Genomic DNA, 14,864 nt, shown 5'->3' with positions numbered 1-14,864 from the left:
AACAGAGTTACAACAACATAAGGGACAATACCAAGTGTGTAACAGTCCAATAGATAAGTGATTGAAGTCCCCGAAATAAGAGTAAGAAATAAAAAAATACTGGAGAAATAACAGCTGCATATATTCTATACTTCATGCAAAATATAAATTAACAAACTCAAGAAGCTCAGTAGGGCTTAATGAGATGAGTAAAAATAACACTGATCTCAGGAACTTCATAATCAAAGTGTGTAATACAAGTTGACAAGAACTATTGTAAACTGATCAGAGAAAAATAGTATTAAATACAAAGGAAATGTAGGGGAAAAGCAAGTCAAACAAATTGGAGTATCAACTTCAAATACCTAGAAGAATAAAAACTGTTCATTTAAAATTTCATACTACTAGGGAAAATATTTTTCAAATACGAAGCAAGACAAAGATGACCCTCTTCACTTCTTTTATTTAAAAACGTGATCCATAGCCTACTCATTGGAAATAGGCAAGAATAAATAAAAACCATGCAAATTGAAAGCATTGAATCAAAGTTGCTTGTATATATAGAATATACTAAAGAATTAAATCTTTTAAAATAAGTGAATTTAAAAAGGTTATAAAGCCCAAGGTTGCCATAAAAATAAATTGCATTGCCGGGGATTTAGCTCCGTGGCATAAGCGCCTGCCTGGCAAGTGCAAGGTCATGAGTTAGCTCCTTGTTACCAAAAAAAAAAAAAAAAAAAAAAAAAAAAAAAAAAAGCATTTCAATATAAGAAAACATTTGAAATTGAAAGATTAGACATCAACTTGCGAAAGCGAAAGTAATACTGTATTTAAGTATGAATCTACAATTTATGTGCATTAGCAATCCAATAATAGTTTAAAAAAATAGCTGTATCAGAGATGAATGAGAAACAGTAAGTCATAGAAGAGGTGATTCAGTATTTTAAAGGTACCAAATTCTCCTGCAAACCGGTTTATGCACTCTAATCAAAATTCTAGCAGAAACTTTTTAGAAACAGATAAACTCATTGAAATTTACATTGAAAAATTTTGATTTTTTTTCCTTTTACTTAGTTTAGACATACCTTGAAGTTAAAATGACTTACCTTAGCTGAGTGACAAAATTAATATAAAGTTTTCATGTGCAAAGACACTGAGCATTAAGAAAAAAAAACCTGACACATAGTGGTACAGAAAAGAATGACTAAAAACAGGTTCTCAGATGTTTTTCAGCAAAACTATAAGTGCTATTCAATGTTAAGAATCTTTTCAATCAATCATGCTGGAAGAAAGGGCACTCGTGTAAAAATAATTCTAATAATAACTTGTACAATATTCATAACTTAATTAAAACAAATCAGAGACCTACATGTAAGACTAGAATTTAAAACTTCAGAAAGAAAAGATGAAAATATCTATGTAGCCTTGGATTAAACAGAAATTTCTTAGACATGATACAAAACATGATTCAAGAGGCTTTCTCAAATTTAAAAATTTCCAATTTACAGAAGAAATTACATATGCATGCTTCTATTTATATGACATTCTCGCAAATGTAAAAGTATAGTAACAGAAATCAAAAATCATTAGTTACCAAGGATTGGGGTTAATAATAGAGATTTACCAAAGATAGGAATTCAAGAATTTTCAGTGCGATAGAATTATGTTTTCACTGCAGTGTTGCTTATAAATTTGCATTTACTTTACACTTAAAAGCATTAAGTTTTCCAAATGAAACTGCATTGGTATTTTACAAAAGAAATAAATACAAGAGAAAGTAAAACTTCCCCAAAAAAGTAAAAGCTAGGGAATAGATCTATGCTGAGTAAATAAATTGAATTAGTAATTAATAACCTTCCTACAAAGAAATCTAGACACACATGGTGAGTTCTCAAAAATATTTAAAGGATGCCAATTTTACAAATCTTTTTTTTAAAGGAATAAAAAAGAGGAAATGTTTTCAAACATTTTCTATAGGTCAGCATTATCTTGATTCTAGAAAGTACAGATAGACAAAGACAGAAAGAAATATAGCACAAGCTCTTGCCTGGCAAACGCAAGGAAAGAAGTTGGATTTCAGGTACCAAAGAATAAAAAAAAGGACTCAATATTGTTACAGTGAGAATTTACTACACATGACTTCATGAAATATATATCAGCAGGCTATCTTTTTCCTTTTTATTCTCTTTTCTTTCTTTTTGGAGAATTTTAGTCTAGATGTGCGTGAAAATGCCAGGGACTTAGAACAGCCATGTTAGATTTGATTTGTCCATTTCACTGGTATAAAGCATTTATTGTGTTGCTATTTTAGAAATATAATTAAGCTCATGATCACATGATTTTAACCGAAAAGATCTGAGTAAGCAGGATTCACTCTGCTGAAAGACCTTAAAAGCAAAGCCAAAACATCGCTGAAGAAGAATTCCATAATGGAAAGCCTTCGACTTGTGCCCAGGAATTAAAACTGTCAGCACTCACAATCACATACACATCAATACATTATAGTAAATTTCTTAATGATGTTTTCCTGCTGGTTCTTCCAAAATGGCAGAATTCAAACAGAAAATCAATGACAATTTTTAAAAGAATAAAGTTGAAGTTTTGGTACTATTTGATTTCAAAATGTTCTATGAAACTGCAGTAATCAAGACAGTATAGTTTTATTTTCACTATAGCTATAGAGAGTAACCAAATGAGAGTTCAGAAGTGAAATGACTTTTTTTACAAAGATTCAAAGCAATTCAATAGGAAAAGAGACAATTTTTCAGCAACAGTTAACTTATGTGATCGCAGATAGAATTTAAGCCACGTTCCTTTTTCTCTTTTCTATACCAAAAAAATCTTAGCTTGAATTTAAAATTATTTCCATGTACACTTCTGTAGTTTTAAAATGTCTACTTCTACTATGAATTATTTTTAATTTTATAATCATATAAAATCCATCAAGAAATATGTATCATTTTTATACCTTACCTGTACATAACATATATCGTGATTATCCTAAATGTATGATTCAATGATTTATAGACTATAATCCAATTTTTAAAATTTTGCTTTGCTTTTTAAAATTCCTATTTGCCCTCATTGTAAGTCCCAGAAAAGTACCGACATGTTTATTTCTATGATTGTGCTCCTTTTTAAACTTTACAGAATCATACAATATCTAATATTCCATGCCTGACTTCTAGATTGAGTTCATCAATGTTGTGCCATGAATTAATGTTTCACTCCTCATTAATTTTAATGTTTTATTTTCATGCTATTTTTATTTTTATACTACGTATACAAAACAGTATACTCATTCACCAAATAATGGAAATTTGGGCTATTTCTAGTTGTTTTGACTATTATGAGTAATGCTATTGTGAACATTTGTCAAAACAAATTTTTTGTGTGAGCTTATGCCTTTTGTTTCTCATGGGTAGATTCTTATGAATAGATTTCCTGGGGAAAATGGCAAATTTATTTTTAATTTTTAAGAGACTGCTAAAGTGTTTTCCCAAGTGGCTGTACCATTTCTACATTTCCTTCTGAAGCTGTGTGTTTTATTTTCTCCATATTTTCAAAATTCATTGCAATTTCTGGTTTATTTTTGATAGACTAACATAGTATACTATGAGTCTGCTATGGTTTTAATTAGATTTCCTTAATGCTTAATGTTGGGTAACTTCTCATACTATTAACTATTCCTACATCTTTTTTTTTAGTGAATATTATATTGATAGTTTACTTATTTTTAATTGGATCACTTGTGTTCATATGAGTTATAAAACTTTATTAAAAACAAGGCCTTTATGAAGCATTTGATTGGAAATAATCTGCTTTGGTTTTTTTTGTTTGTTTGTTTGTTTTTTTTTTTTTTTTGCTTTTGGTTTTTTTGATTATTTCCTTTCCTTTAAGAGTCTTTTAAAGTGCAAAAGGTTTTAATTTTAATGAAATCTATCATTTTCCTTTGCTATGAATTGCACTTTTGCATCATTCGTGAAAACTGTCTAAACACTATGTACTGCAAACGTACTAATAAAAACTAAAAAGCTCTGTACGTCAAGGTAATGAAGGTAGATTTTCTTCCAGAAGTTCGATAGCAGTGTTGGCAAACTGGGAAACAGTATCTGGCACGCAATATTTAAAGCAGGAGAGGCTTGCTTCGGTTCGTGGCTGCTGCCTTTCAGTCAATGGGAACCTGGTCACAAGGCAGGTGGAACGCTGCGGCAGAGCAAAGCTGCTCACTTCCTGCAGCTGGAAAGCAGATCAAGGGAACAGTGACGGGGAGAATCACGGGACTGGGTGTAATACACAAGGTATGTCATTACATTACTGTTCATTACAGGGTAAAGTGGGTCTGTTGATTTTCTTCTGTTTTTTCTTACATTAATGTCTACTTTTCCCATGGACTTTTTTCAAAATTTAAGAAATTCTCTTCTAACATCTTCTTTTTATTTTTAACTGTAAATGTAGTACATCGTTAACTCAATTTTGGGACTAATAACATACATACTGAATATTTCTCTTCATTTTACTTATTCAAATAAAGCTTTACAGATTCTGCCCCTTTTGTTGTTATTTTCTAGTATTATATATTTCTGAGGTGGATGTCATTTTTTTCATTATATTTTTCTAATGACTTATTTCTTACATAATAAAAATAGATAACAGTAGTTGAACGTATCATATATGTGTCATTTTATAGATGAGAAAACTAAGGTATAAAAAGGTTAAACAGTTTACCCATAAGCCAATATGAAGTATAAAACTATTTAAATACAACTGGCATAATTACAAATCACTAATTTTATTAATATTTCCATATAATTTTAGCTTCTCTGTGTACTTCAGTTATGTATCATTTCTTTTTTTTTTTTTTTTTTTTTTTGGTCTTTTTCCTTTTTATCGGTACCGGGGATCGAACTCACGACTGCCTGCTTGCAAGGCAGACGCTTATGCCGCTGAGCTACCAGCCCCTTCAGTTATGTAACATTTAATCTTGTCATCCTTTGTTTACTCAACAGAGAAAATCTCCTTTGTTCTCCCTAGATTTCGATATCTATCGCTGAAGAATATATAAATATATAAATATATATATATACTTAAAATGAAAGATGTATATTATATACACATATTAATATACATATATTATAGAGCTTTAATTTAATATTCATGGGAAGTTGTAAAATATATAGACAGCTTTAAAAATATGTAAGCAATATATGGCCAATTTTAATCTGAACTCCATAGACAATATGCCAATATTTAAATAAAAATGTATTTGTAGGTAAGTCAGTATTAGCCAAAAGTCTAAATTTTCCTGGTTCCAAAATATTCATATAAACACTTAACCATCTTAACTTATAAACCCATGTGGTAATCTACATATATTTAGTATTCAAAAAGAAGAAAAATGTCATATAAATATCTATCCCTAAAAAAAAAAATCTATGTCTGAGAATGTGGTTACCCAAAATTTTACTAACAGAATCATTACACTCTTTTGATAAAAACTGTAAAAGCCACAAAATGTAACACTACATGGGAATTAGGGAAAGTATGTTCTTTGTGACTGATCCTTTAAGTAGTTTTGACAGCGATAGGGGAGAGATTCATCTTTTGTGATTTTGATGTGTGACAAATCTAAGAATTGACAGAACCATGTAAATCATGTGTATTATCATGCCTCATCTGAATGTCTCCACAATGTATACGAGTTGAAGGATTAAGTGTGAGAAGAGCTTTCAGAGCTGCGTTGGAGCTGGGGGCTGTCGACACTGATTAAGACACTGACAGAGAGCACAAAAAAACACCATTTGTTGGCGTGACATATCAGACCGACGAAGAATCAGTCTTTGTTGAGTTCAGTTTTCTTTCAAACTGACTTACGGATGAGCTGTAGTATTTCCAGAGGCAAATCGTACACTGATTTTTAATATAGACATTATGCAAAATGCAGAGCAATGAAAAGTTTTCAGAGGCTTTTCTACAGCCTTGGTAAGCACGATAAACAATCGTGCATTAATATGAGCAGTGTTTCCTTCCATCTTCTAAGAGCCACTTTTTAAAACAGCGGCTCCCATTAAAAGGCTAATTCTCTTTCAACCCATGACTAAACTGTGTGGTGAGGTTTACTTTTGTTTGGCACTGAAAAATAAATGATGGAAAATTGGAGCTAACAATATGTTCTGATTATTCCTATGGTATACAATATGCTCTGAATGTGACAAACCATTTTTATCCCACTAGGGAGAGCAAGTGAGGGAGAGAGAGATTCCCTGTGATTTATTGGCATGTATAACGCTGTTAAATAGCCATTTTATTATGCTGCCTTGACATCGACATATTTTATGTTACTTCTAACAATTAAGATTTTCATATGCAAAATCATACCTAAATGTATACTGACATTGGGAAATAAAAGTTATTCAATAAAATAGTTAAGACCATTGGAGACCATCAAATATTATGCCTCTTTGTAACTATTCTAAATTGTATTTTTTAAAAAAAAAATGTTTCCATTCAATACATTTTGATTGGTCTATTTCCACTTCTCTATGTTTTAAAAAATGGTAACAGTAGATCTGCATTCAAGGAAGTCAAATTCTACAGTTAAGAATACTTACACATTATCCACATATGTACCCTTCCTCCAAATTATTTCTAATCTGACACTGGTTGGGCTAGAAGATCCTCATCCATATGTTTGATGAGGTAAAATCAAGAGCTTTCCATATAGATTTGTAATAATTATGTATGTATTTCTTCTTAATTTTTATTAAGATGTGCATGTAGTGTGTATTGATCACACTCACTGTGGGGTGTAGACACACACACATAATGTATCTTAATTCTTCTTGCTTTCTATTCTTTTCCTTCCTCTGCTCCCTTCCATTACAAGATCCCCTTTTCACTTACTAAATATCTCGCGATTTGCTACTATTTATCTTCAAATTATTTATTCTTTGGGTTTCTTATGTACAACAAGTTGCGTGACATTTAAGCTTGTGTTGTCTGGTCTCCTTCAGTGAACACTATGGTCTTCAGGCACATCCATTTTTCTGCAGGCGACTCAGGTGTATCATTTTTTATGGCACAGTGGGATCTAGCCAGGTATTAAAATGAAAAGAAAGTCATGTTTATTTAGCAGCATTATTTTCAGGAAATGTGTTTGTGTAAGATTTAAAAACAAATAATTATGTTAGTGTCATTGAGAACTGTGAATTTGGCATGAAAGACACAGAATGGAGACGTAAGGCAGATAAAGTTTAAAAATTCGGGGTCTAATTCTGAAGCACAAATATCTGTGGTTTAATTTTTTTAAATTTTATTGTATGAATATATGTTTACAATATGTGAACACTGCAATCATTTCAGGGAGGAAGTACGTCCACATAACACACTGTTATTCTTTGCTCTCCTCCTTTCCCTTCTCCAGGTCTTTCCTTTATCATTAGATCCTCTTTCCCCATTTTCATTATGACTTAGCATTTGTTGGCTCACGTTTACAATAACTTTAGCATTTATTGTGGATATTTGGTATATGAACATGTCACATCTTGAATCTTGTCATTACCCTTCCTCTACACTCCTTGCCCTCAGTTTCTTGGACCCTCTTATCTTCTAAAAAAAGATCTACCTTCCTGTTTCATTCTATCAGTCCTTAAGTTTGCTCTTTATTTATACTGTCCGTTACTCATTCAGCAATACTGGATGGTGTTTAAGCTTGTGTGTCTGACTAATTTCACTTGCCATTATATTTTTCAGGTGTATTTATTTTCCTACAAATGTCTCAAATGTATCCTTCTTTATAGCCTACTAATGTTCCATCATGTATAGATACTGCATTTTCTTTATTCATTTGTTGATTGACTTATAGGCTGCTTTCAAGATTTAGCTATTGTGAACTGTACTACTACATGCTTCTATTACTCTAATATGGTGTTTCTAGCTCTAACTGGAAGATACAAAGGGAACAGCTGGGTCAAATGGAATTTCTATTTTAGTTCTTTGAAAATTCTGCGTATTGATTTCCATGGTGGATGTACTAGTTTACATTTCATCAAACAATGTAGAAGGGCTCCTTTTTCCTCACAACCATGCCAGCCTTTTTACTATTTGATTTCTTGATAATTATCATTCTTTCTGGCATAAGACCTTAGTGTTATTTTAATTTGCATTTTTCTAATGGCTGGAGGTGAGCATTTTTTTAATAAGTTTATTGGCCATTTGTGCCATTTTTGAGAAGAGTCTACTCTTCTCATTTTTTGAATGGGTTTTTTGGGGGTGGTCTAATATTTTGAGATTTTATACATTGTAAACATTAGTCCTGTGTCTGAGGAATACCTAAAAAAAATTCCCCCATTCTGTAGATTGTCTCTTCACTCTACTGATTCATGCTTTTGTTGTGCAGAAGCTTCTGAATTGATGTAATCCCATTTATTGATTCTTGCTGTTATTTCTTGAGTAGTTAGAGCTCTATTCAGAATGTCTCTGCCTATACTTATGGTTTCAGGTTTTATTTATTTTATCTTCCAATAGCGTCTTTGTTTCGTTATAATATTTAGATCCTTGATGCATTTTGATTTTATTCTAGTAGCTGGTGAGAGATACATGTATAGCTTCAATCTCCTGAATATAGTAGCTGCCTCTCCCAGCGACATTTGTTAAAGAAGCTATCCTTCCTTCAAAATATGTTTTTGAGACATTTATTGAAGACCAAATAGCTGAATGGACAACATCTGGGGTTACTTCTGCATCCTTTATTTTGTTCCAGTGATCCACATGCCTGTTTTGTGTCTCTTGCTTTGTAGTGTAACTTGAAATAGGTATTGTGATGTCACCTGCTTTACTCTTGACTCCAAGGACTTCTCTTGATATTCTGGTTCTTTTCTGGTTCCATATGAATTTTAGGATTGTTTCCCAATTTCTGGAAGAAATGTTGGCATTTTGGTTGAGAAGTATGCTATATGAAAGCAATATTCAATGACAAATTATATCTAAGATTGCTAATATAAATAAAATCTATTTGTAATATATTTTCCTACTAGTTTGTTGATGCATTGTATTTGGCTTTATTTTTCTCCTATGTTATAGTTTCTGAAATCAGGTTAATTTAGCCTTCATGTACTTTGAAGTCATATACTGGGTCATCTCAAACTAGTCCTTTTATACTGAAAATATCATGTTAGCATTTTCAGTGAAATGCACATTCCTGAGAGTTGGCATCATTTCTATTTTTCTACCTTATGTTGCCTGCTTACCAGTAATAATTATGCTTATGAAAGCAACTCAGAGTAAAAAACAGTGCATTTGACATTAGGCTGGTTGGGTAGTGTCTCTGAAATAATTATAAGTTTCCAACACCTGGCTTTAGATAGTTTACATTGTCTTGATTGCTGGAAAGGAAGTGGGCCCTAGAGACTTAGATATGAACTTGAAACCAAGCCTTTTATTTGAAACTAAGAAACTTGGGAGCATTAATTGTCCTAAGTCTCAATTTTCTAGTAGATGCTGGGAATAAGTCAATCAATCCAAGATTTTTTGAAATTAAAAATTTAATGAATGTAAAATGCAACATGGTTAAGACTTAATAAACAGTTGCTCCTGGTTACAATAATAAGTAGATTATTCATATAAACTAACATTATATATCTCATGGAGAAATGGCAAAGAAGTTAGAATGCTTAGAGAATTATTATATTTTAAAGTGATAGTGTTTTGTTATGAAAACTTTAAAATTAAGAATAAATGATTGAATAACATTTCATATACATAAAATTAAAATTCAAATTCTTCAAATTATACATGAGCAGTGACTTGTAATAATGAAACAAAGCACAATTTGAAAGATCTTAACCTTTCTATAAAACCTCAAGTGTAGTTTTGTTGCTTTTTTGTTTCTAATACTTTGTCCTTGTTATTGTATTTAAGCAATTCCTTTAACTATTGTCTTTAATTATAGGTTATAAAATGACTTACTAACCAATAAGAGTGAACACCTTTTTGTTCATATGATGAAGTTTATACATTTCTAATGATATGCAAGGCTATTATAATATTATAAAGTGATAGCCAGATAATATATCATCTAAATTGTCAGCCTAACCTCAATAAGGTTGCTATGCCCTATATCATGAACAAGACAGGAAAGTGAATTCAGAATTCACTTCAAGACATTGGCTACTTCAAATAAGTTAGTGTTACTCTGCAATATTGAAAAACATGTTATGTCAAGAACTAACTGAAGAGGATGGCATTTTCCTTAGATAAAATATAATCAATATGACTTTGAACATCGACAGCAAATAATATAAATTTTCACTGAAAAACATAAGAGAAGATTGAAGAAGGCAGAAAGCCTAAAATAAAATATTATAATTACTAAAGGTTTTCTGATAAGAAACTAAAACCAGAGGACTTTCCCCAGAATCAAAATTGCTCATTTTTGTGTCTCAAGTGCCTAAAACAGGATCAGACTCAGAGGAAATCCTCAATAAATATTAAGTGAATAAAGATGACATAAATGTTAAATGACAGTGGATCACAATTGTCTTTTATTTTTGCCACTCACAACCTAGTTATATGTTTTTATATACCAAATATCATTTGATGCAATGAAAAGCATAACAATTTAAGTAACTCTTATAATTCTTCTGGTAAAGCCAAAAGTCAGTTGACTTTATTGCTCTGTTTACCCATTATTAAAAGATATACCAATTATCAAAATATGTTGGAAAAAGAAATTCAAGATTTTGCAAGGATACTCAATGATACATCTCCACATATCTAGTGATTCAAAATAGCAACAGACATACTTTTCAATTTAATTTTAAATGAAAAAACAACCTGAAAATATAAATCCATATCAGAGATCACAGTCGGCATGCCCTGGCACTAAGTGTCTTTTGATTAAATCAAGGGCAGGTTAAATACCCTTCTGAGTCATACCTCAGCAACAAACCCATTATATTAAATATTTCTTCAAAAGCATGGTTGAATAGAATGTTACTGTATGGAGCACAGCAGTAAAAATATTGAAAGGTCATTCAGTCCTCAAAATGACTTGAAAGTTTCTTCTTTACAATAGCATACATAGAGTTTTCTCTCATTAGTTCTTTAGTATAAACATTTTGTTCAAATTTCCACTCAAACCAATTTCAGTGATTTTGGTTTCCTATTTCTCTTACAATGAGAGTCAAGTGAGCTGCCTTCCCATCTTTGCGATGTAACGAAACTCCTTCACTACCTGCAATTTAAGCCCCATATAGTTTGCCTGATCCTTTCTCTACAGGCCCTACAGGCCCTCTTTCCCTCTTAGGTATTGAACTCACACTCCAGCACCTTCTCCCTTACCCAGATACACATTTTTCACAGTACTTAACACATTCTAACAAGTTGCATGAATTATTTGTTATATTTAGTGTGGGTTTCTCCCCAGAGATGCATAAGTAACAAGAGAGAAGACTATTTTCTTTCCTATTTCTAGCACCTAAGACAGTCCATGCCTGGTCTGTGTTAGGTTCAGAGAAATACCTTTTGAATAAATAAGTGAAAATGTTGTAAAATAAAAATCAAGGATGGGACTTTCAAAAGAACTTAAAGATATCTGAGGAGCTTCTTAAAATGACTAATTTAAAAAACTAGAACTTTGTATATAGCAATATTAAAATGATATAAAACAAACTTTTAAAAGGAATCAAACCAAATCTCTTGAATAGTTTTTAAAATGAAAAAATTGGAAAATCATACACACAATTGAACTCACAGGAAATGAAATTGCTTGATGAAACTAAGAGGAGATTTTTTTCTTTTCAATTTTCTGAACTCTCCTTTTTTAAAAATTATTTTATTTTAAAGGGTGTAAAATTAAACACAACAAAACAGAACAAAATAGGACATAAGAAAACAATGTAAGAGATATAAATTTCAAAGCAAGACAACCTGAGATCTTCACTGTCTATCATATTGTCTCTAGTTTTCTTCCAAATAGTTGTCCATTCTTCACATACAGAGAATTCATACAAAACAACATAGTATAAAACTGATCCGAACAGAATGAGGAAGGTATTTTAGGTCTTCAAAACCAGACATTAGGGAAGTCACTAATGGCTCTCATTCATTCTCTTCAAAATAGCTTTCATGTGTATTGAAGTTCAACAAAACAAAACAAAACAAAACAGGTAGTGAGGGAGGGGTTGCTTGGTTTCCCAGCGCTCCAGGTCCCAGCATGACATGGGTCCCAGTAAACACCAGTGGCTCCCATCCTGGGCCGCTGCAGCATGCCATGCTTGGGGCGCGGGGGTGGTGGTGGTGGTGGTGGTGGTGGTGGTGTTTCAAGCTGTTTCTTTCTAATGAATTGACTATTTCACTGCCCACTTTCTGAAATGGCCAATAGACCATAGAAAGATGTCTCTTTAGACTCCTGCTTGAAACCAACAGCGTCAGGAAGCTGTCAGCCATGATTTCAGGACCAGTATCCTACTTTTAAAAAAAAACCTTATTTAAAAAAAAAAACTGAGCATATTAAATAGCTTTAAATTTCTCTCGGAAAAAAAAAAAAAAATAAAACCTGAGATTTTTTTAATGACTGTTCAATCAAACTCAAAAAAGAATCTAAACAGGAAAATTTCTTTTTTAAAAAGAATTTTTAGAGTTCCCTTTTACATAGAATTGAGTCTTTGGAGTTCAGAGGATGTTGTCTAAAGTTTTATTGTCCTCTTTATCCATTTATCTGAGTGTTTTGTTTTTGAATCTGGTGGTTTTCTTGAGTTCACATCTTCCTTCTGTTAACTTTAATATAAGGATTTAATTAGACTGGAGAGGTTACTTAAACCACATTTAGTTGTACAAAACACAGCTGTTTCCAAGGAAAGGAGCTTTTAAAGTAGAGACCACACTGTTACCTATAATATCAAATTGCATCTCATAAAGCAAGTTTTGCCAATTTCATCTGGAAAATTTCTTAATAAACAAATGTATTGGACAGCAATGAGAGTTAAATGTTGGTAGAATTTAGCAAATATTTCACAGTCATGAGCATTTTACATTAACTTGACTTTTTGGTTGTTGATTTTAGCAATAAAAATATGTAAGAAATAAAACAGTCGGGAAGAATAAGCTAACCCTCCAACACATTCCATTTCAAAGCATTTCCACGTTCCACAAAGGAATTCCTCTCCACTCAAAGAATCTATGTCCGGATATGAATATGCCTTTATTCCTTAATGGAAATATTTATTTGATTCACACACTAATTATCACATTTTCCTATTTTCCCAACATTTGGTATTTAAATTTTTGTTTGAATTTCATATTAGTTATATTTTTAAATTTAACTAAAATGTTTAAACCCATATTTCCTACTTTGTACGCTTTCAGAAATCCTTGTATATTTTTAGTTAAAACTTACAAAATATTCATTATTTTTATCTTTCTCTCAAATAAGCTTATTGTGCATTAGCTGTTCATTAATTCCCTATGTAGAGATGCTGGCGATGTAGCTTGGTGACTGAATGCTTGCCTAGAAAACACACAAGACCTTGTGTTTTATCTGTAGCACCACACACACACACACACACACACACGCACACCTGAAGAAGGGCCTGGAGGGACCTTCCGCAGTGCGTTTCTCCATGACAATTCCAACACCTTCCACTAGGTCCCACCTCTTAAAAACTTCCCCAACCTCCAATAATGCCAAATTAAGGACAAAATTTGTAACATAGGGTCTTCTAATTTCTGTCTCTTTCCCCCCTATTTCTCCCTGGGAATATCTTTATATTTACCATCAAATCTGTCCATTTCTAAAATAATTGTGAATCTTTTTCCATATTTTCTATTATCTCCCTTTTGTAATACATTGGATTTTGTACTAACTTCATGGACAACATATTTTTCTCAAATCTTTTTTGAGAATGTTAGGGGTCCTATTTACTTTAGTCCAATGAATTAAGTATCTGACACCAAAATGCAAATGAACCCACTTCTGTATTGATAGAAATGCTATGAGAAACAAACCCAGAGAGACAGAAAGAAGGAGGAATGGATGGGGGAAGGAAGGAAAAAGCAGCAGCAGAACTCAGAGTGTGCTGACTGCACATCTGGTTTACACGCTGTCCTAATCTTCTTACCAATCTTGAATCAGTAACAAACAGTTCACTATCCATCCGGCAGCATAGCAGATACAGAGTGTAGCACAGTGTCAGTGCCACTGAATTCCTTTCTGTGCCTCAAATACTCTTTCTCTTTCTGTCTTGATGTTTCTGTTTACCTTAGTCTTTCTCTGGTGTTCCTGGTATACATATTCTTAGAGGTGTTTTGCGAGTGAAACTTACTGTGTGTAAAGCCAAGAGTGAAAGAACTCAAAAGTTAAAAACTACCTTAGTGACTTTAATCATATGCAACAATTTAATAACTTTTAACAATTTATCTAAAGAAAAAAAATATTATCTTTTATCCATGGAAAGGTAAAACTATTCTTATACCACTACTTTTGTAGTGATAATGATTCTATAAAAAACTCTACCTGACCTTCTTATTTGTCCTCCTTAAGCCTGACAGTGATATTTTGAGTCACCTGGAAGGCCTCCCCTCAGAAAGGAGCACAGTGACCTATCAGACATGGATAGAACTATTTTTTGTTACTGCCTTATGAGCTCACTACTGAACTTGGCAGCAACAAATTAAGCACAAATAGATCAAGAATGAAAATGTATCTCTTTTTTCATTCCTACATTCTGCTTTATAATCTATTTCCAAGCATATTTCTGCAATTGTAAGAAGTAGCAGCTTTTGAATCAAGTAGATTTGTGTCTCTGTTCTTCTAGTTAAGTATTGTATGTGCAATCTCAGGCAAATTTATAATATCTCTGAGTCTCAGTTTTCTCATCCTACATATG

The 14,864-nt window shown here is 32.1% G+C and overlaps 1 non-coding gene and 1 pseudogene across 1 annotated transcript; one reads left to right on the top strand and one right to left on the bottom strand.

Annotated features, from left to right (window-relative positions):
* The window catches only part of LOC111754109 (small EDRK-rich factor 1-like), a 44,250-nt pseudogene that overhangs the window by 17,789 nt on the left and 11,597 nt on the right, over positions 1–14,864 (top strand).
* Positions 12,303–12,440, bottom strand: LOC111754180 (small nucleolar RNA SNORA2/SNORA34 family). The gene has a single exon (XR_002788895.1). It is a non-coding gene; the product is annotated as a small nucleolar RNA SNORA2/SNORA34 family (small nucleolar RNA).

The sequence above is a fragment of the Cavia porcellus genome, unplaced genomic scaffold (genome assembly GCF_034190915.1).
Source record: "Cavia porcellus strain 051 isolate PalLab524CR breed Dunkin Hartley unplaced genomic scaffold, mCavPor4.1 scaffold_12, whole genome shotgun sequence".
Classification (NCBI taxonomy): domain Eukaryota; kingdom Metazoa; phylum Chordata; class Mammalia; order Rodentia; family Caviidae; genus Cavia; species Cavia porcellus.
Note: the sequence above shows the minus strand (reverse complement) of the source record. Positions and strands in the feature narration are given on the sequence as shown.